Here is a 5941-nt window from a genome sequence, read left to right on the forward strand (position 1 = left end):
TCTTTCAATAACATGGGTAAAGGCAATGTCCAACTTAACTTAAATGGCCCCCAAATTAGCCATAAATCAGTAACAAAAGTAATAATTACAAGACAATGACCTGAAAATAAAAAAAGAGAAGTAAAAAAATGCATTTCCCTTATATTTTCAAGAAGTCAAACCAATTTTCTCATAGGTTTATATGCTTGTGAAAGATGTCTGACCGCAGCACAACAAAACCACTGTTGATCCAAGGGTTAAAATAATGACAGCATGGTTTTATATTTAAGGGGGATTCATATGGTGAGTAGCAATAACGTTGCTCATTGCTTTACCCTAACACTTGGGCTATCACTGCTTTAGAAAGGATTGGATATTGAAATATGCAGAATAAGTTTCAGTGGATTCAGGGCCATTTTATTTTAACTCTGAATGTCTTTCTTTATTCAGAGGGAGGATGGATTTCCCTCTCAAAGAGCCCATGGTGTGTGGGATAGAGCTTTTTTTTATTCCTCAATCTGTGGGTGGTACTGCAATATAAAAAAGGAGCTGGTTCAAGCACAAGATGTTGTTTCTGTCTGATAACTCTATCAGACTGTCCCATGAGGTCAGTGACTGCCGTCTGTGTTCTTGTGTGTGTATGTGTATAAAGTGCAAAACAAGATAAGTAACTCACTGATCACTTCCCTTTAAATGTTATTTTCAGAAGCTGCCCGTAACAGTGACTTTAGCCGGCCAAATGGACTTGCTGGATCTCCTTTGAACAACACCTTTGGGCCAGCTGCTATCTTTAAATGTTAGGCAAGGCGCCAAGCTCCACATGAAGTGTCGCTTCAATGAAAAAACTGTATTTTAAATTTTTCTGTAATGAATGTGCTTCTTCCTGTTCTTGTATCCTTTCTGTGGCACAGGGTGAATGTCTGGACTCTCCTCAGGGATCCTGGCAGTTTGCCTGGGAGTCTTTTCAGCGGAAAGCAAAGCCAGAGAAATGTGAGACAAAATGGGCTAATCTGTCCTGCTATGTGCAAAGTAGTACATCATGACTGAACCACATCAATGTCAAATAGGTTTTGCATGTACAGCCAATATAATGATGAATGACAGAGAGACAAAGAGTACACAAATGCCCTGTCAGTTCTACTATGGAAGCTCTTCTTCTGTGATTTTTTTTCAGTTGAGGCTTACATGGCTGATGTTACCTTCAGGGTATAATCTTATCTGTAGCCTGGGACTGTCCCATTATTTTTTTGTTCTCCTTTGTATATGAATGTATTACTAGATGTGGAAATATAACATTACAAACTAGACAAGTGCGCTCAGTGTCTTTGCCAGGTGTGTCAGGGGGCATGTGGGTGGGGAGCAGGGATTGCAGGGCAGTCAGTTTGCCCAGTGTGTGGAATGGAGGGGAGACATTATGCAAGTTACATTATCAGATGTGGATAGTGTTTGATTTATGGAGATGTAAATATGATATGGATGAAGAAGAGGCAGGACAAGATAAGCATTTTTGCTTGCTCATGCTCCTTTATGAACACATTCCTTGTTTTGTTTCCCTGATGGAGACTCCTTTTTATTATTATTTTTTATTGTTATCTTTATTTGTTCGAAATGAAATAAACTCAACTCAAGTCAACCAGAGTAGACAGACTATATGGAGACAAACCTTGGACATAATGTCCAGTAAAACCCTTTCTTACCTCTGTCTCCCATCCCAAATAAAAAGGAGTTGAATCTCACTCAGTTATCCCTCCTGGCTCCCTTATGGTGGTGAAGATAGAAAATAAAAAATTAAATGTAGATTTTTATTCATCTTGTATGGTGCCTGACTTTAGTGGATCATAACATTTTGTATATGGAAATAATTTGCAGATTCTCTGGTTCATAATGAAACCAAACTTTTCTGTGGAAGTCAGTTTTTGAGCCACAAAAAAGGCCAAAATGTGTCCTGCAACAGATGGTGAGGCTTGTTTTGACCTAGCTGATTACCAGAAATACATTTTTGTAGCAACAGTGTGGTTAACGTGTGTTTAGTTTTGGGCACAAAGAGCTCTTGTTTAGGATTGGGAAAACATTGTGTTTTGATGGCCTCGAACAGTAGCCTCCTGCTGTCTGCTGCCGTGCAGCAGACTCACCATCCCCTCATCCTCCTGATGAGAAACTCAGCTCATGTACATGTGATCTGAACTACATCATACATATGAAACATTTGCAGAAACATTCAAAGCCAATAGTTTATTCTGGCGAAGAGGCTGATCAGATAAAAATAACAATACCATCTTATATATCTCATAAAACCTGCCCCCTTTTCAGAACATATGGTCTGCCAAAGTCAGGAATGTCTGATTTGTTTTGAATAGGGGCCATATTATGTAATGTGAAAATACCTGGGGGTTAACTGCTTGGCGTATAGAATAGGTCATTAAAACCTCCTACAAACAAACAAGACAAATGAAACAGTTCTTTTAGTGAAAATGTATTCCACTTTCCATTGCTTTTGAAAGCAGCAGTCCTCACTGTCCACTTTATATGTCTGTTGCCATGTCTGGTGCACAGCAGGAAATATCTGCTGTTAGGTAATTGTGCAGTTTATCTGTTTATAAAAACGCATTACTTCCTACCTGATGCCTGTCTACAAGCTTTCTGATAGTTCTGCATTTTTGAGGTAAATGAAAACAATGCAAAGTGATCTTGCTTGATAAACCAGTATTGAGTGCCACACATAGTTTATTTTAACAGTCAAGCCGAGGGTCATTTAAAATTTGCCCTAGGGCCACGACTTGCCCCAAAGCTGGACTTTGGACATGCCTGACCAAAGCGTTTAACATCTTTTTGTGTACGTGTATACCCTGATGTGCACATCAAAACACACACATACACAACCAGAGTGATTCCCACTTAATAATTAGCTCTTTTTCCAGTACAGCTAATTTTAAAACAGACACCTTTTCAGTGATTTTTGTTCAGGGATTTTTGAAAACTGCTTAAGCAATCATTTTCAAATCAGCTGGATGTAAGGGTCCCAGAGGAGTCCAGGTGACTCCTTAAAAGAGCATAAAGTGATGTCAAATGACTTGCTGGGTTTTTCAAAGTTTGCTTTTTGTTTGACTTTTTGGGAAGCCTTGGCTTATAGTATATCTCTGACTGTGAATGTAATCACAGTTCAGAAGTCTCAGATACGATGATTACATGAGCAGGCACAAACTGGGACAGCCCTCTGTGAAATAGTGCAGCTTATACTTGTCACTTGGGCCTGTTGAGTGATGCTGAGCAGTCTTCCTGTGTATCTACACAGAGAAGGTTTGTGCTGTATGAGACAGAAAGAGAGACACAGAGAGACAGAGATTTATAGAAAGAGACGACTATACAGAATTTGTTAGTCTGCACATTTGATTAAAGCATATACTTCATATCTCAGATGCATTCAGGTGTAATTTTGGATCAAAGGGGGATGTGTAATTGGTGGTCCTGTCAGCCAACACAATCAATGTAATAGACTATTTTAGTCTAGTCACACTGTATTATCTGAACTGCACAAGCTGGTATGTGAAGAAGCAGATCTGTGATGCCGTGCCAGCGGAATGTGAAATGTCCAACGAGGCTGCCTCTTCAAAAGCAGGGTCACACCATGACATTGTTTTCGCTTTCTTGCCGGTGAACCGCTTGAGCAAGTGTGCGAGAAAGACTCAAAACTCATGTAACCAAGAGAAGAGGAGGTGTTGGTGGATCATGTCCAAACAAGGCCCTCCAGGAAAGAATTAATTGTGGTTACACCAGTGACCTCAAACTCCACTGGACATTTTACATGTGTAGTTCCTTATTTGATTTCAACTAAAGTAATGTTAGAGACATGAGCTGATTAAATGCTGCCCTTTAAAACCTTTCATTCAAGACAAAGGGGTTAGGGGGGGAAATTCAAGTCAATAGCAGAGACTGAAACACAAAAACAGACCTAAGAGCAAACAGCATAAGTGGCATTAGAAAATATGATATACAATATATACAAGTGCTTCTGTACACTCAGACCAACACACTATCTAGGCAAATTATGTTTGTATATTGCTAAATTATGACAGCCTGAGTCATCTTTTTTGTCAGCATATTGAGGAACTGTTGCTGAAGATCTTCAAAAATATATATTAGATATAAAATACTACACTATTAATGATGATTTGTGTCTGATATGTCTTCCAGGAAAAAGGTTTGAGAAACAGTAGATAAAGTAGAGTTTTAAACTGGAACAACTGGAATGCAATTATTGTTTTAGAGTAAATAAAATTTAAGTGGCAACATGTGTTTAATGAAGATGGATTTAAATTAGTCTTAATAAATTCAATTTCTTTGAAGACATTTTTAATAATAATTTTAATAATAATACTTGTATACTTGTAATACTCATGAGTTTGCAACATTTGAGTGTCCAGCACTTCATGGATTTAAGTTCCATTAAGTGAACAGAATTAGTCGTATTACTTTAATTTACCTAAGTTATTTTAACATTAAGTACTGGAGCTACTTGGACTTTTTTAAACTTAAATTGTTCGAATTAATAAACTTAAGTCATTTAAGGCAATTGGTTTCCTCAAATGGTGTGAGTTAAGTGAACATATCAGGTTTTACATGTATACATATATACACACACACACACACACACATATATGTGTGTGTGTGTGTGTATATATGCACATACATACATACATACACACACACACACACACACACACACATATATATATATTACTATTTGTTTTTATTTTATATTTTTTCAAAAGTTTAACAAGATGTGATTGTGATGATTGGCTGTCACAAGCCCTGCTATAGAAGCATTTTAAACTGGTTAGAACAGAGAAATTCTTATCTTCATCAGATAAATGTGACAAACTCTACACATGCACTATTTTGGACAGTTAAGATTAAATTTTAAGCAAAGCAACAATAAGCACGATATATATCTTTTTTTCAATAAATAGGAAGATTTTCTTTAACTGCCCGACCATATCCGCTCTTGCAGTGTGATATCCGGCCGTACCCACTAAAGCATGATTAATTGTGAAATGGTAATGTTTACACAACAAATTAGCATGAACATAATTTCTGGACACAAGGTTGAGCTAGGAGAATTCAAATGACTGCCTTCTCACTCTGCACCATGGCCATACCATACATACAATAACCTCTGTAGGACTGAACCTCCCTGCATACCTTTCAGTCCTGGCACTGTGCGGTAGTCATCTTGGAAACATCCCAGGGTTCAACTCTAGTTACATCAGAACTCAGTCATCACATTTTTGTCATATTCCTACAGAATGAGTTTTTTTCCTTGAGTGAATTTTGGAGTAACAGGGTGGGCGAAAAACTTGATATTTCAACAAGGGATGACATTTCTTAAAAAATGTGATGTATTACCCACAATTAGGACAATTAAGTCAAGAGACAACAAAGAAAAAATGTTCCCATGGTCATAACTCATGCAAGTCCGGGTCAACTTATTTTTCCCCCTAACATGAACTCAGCTGTTTGCTGTTTCAGCTGATCTCCATGCTGTTATTTATTTTTATGCCCATTTATTTTTAATAACTCCCACTTAGTCTACTCAAAAGTGCATTTATTTAAAGTTAAAGTATGTTGGGGAAATTCTATTTCATTCCCCCAACAATGCTACCTAAGCACCCTGACCAGCACCCGAACCACCCAATCAGGTTTTAGCATCCCCTACAAAAGGAATATCACCCTGGCATTTTCCATGCCAGGGTGAAAATATGAGTCAGGGTTGACTCACATCACCAACAGATTTGCCTTACTAATGATAAAGCTTGTCAGTGGGAATGGAACTGGGCACCTGTGTGCAGAGCTGCAACTTGATCTCAACCCTACTCGTCATATTTTGACCCTTGGGCAGAGGCTTCTAATGTCATTATAATGATGCCAGGGCAGCCTTTGTGTTGTAAGATGCAGGGGGGTGGCA

At 38.1% G+C, this 5941-nt stretch overlaps 1 long non-coding RNA gene across 1 annotated transcript; it reads left to right on the forward strand.

The window, feature by feature from the left end:
* Window positions 1-436: 436 nt before the first annotated feature.
* On the forward strand, window positions 437-1720 carry LOC148188955 (uncharacterized). Its single transcript, XR_015777140.1, has 3 exons — window positions 437-586; window positions 686-775; window positions 891-1720. It is a non-coding gene; the product is annotated as an uncharacterized LOC148188955 (long non-coding RNA).
* Window positions 1721-5941: the final 4221 nt, after the last annotated feature.

This window comes from Plectropomus leopardus, chromosome 8, assembly GCF_026936395.1.
Source record: "Plectropomus leopardus strain MGB_pleo_1.0 chromosome 8, ASM2693639v1, whole genome shotgun sequence".
In the NCBI taxonomy this organism is placed as follows: domain Eukaryota; kingdom Metazoa; phylum Chordata; class Actinopteri; order Perciformes; family Serranidae; genus Plectropomus; species Plectropomus leopardus.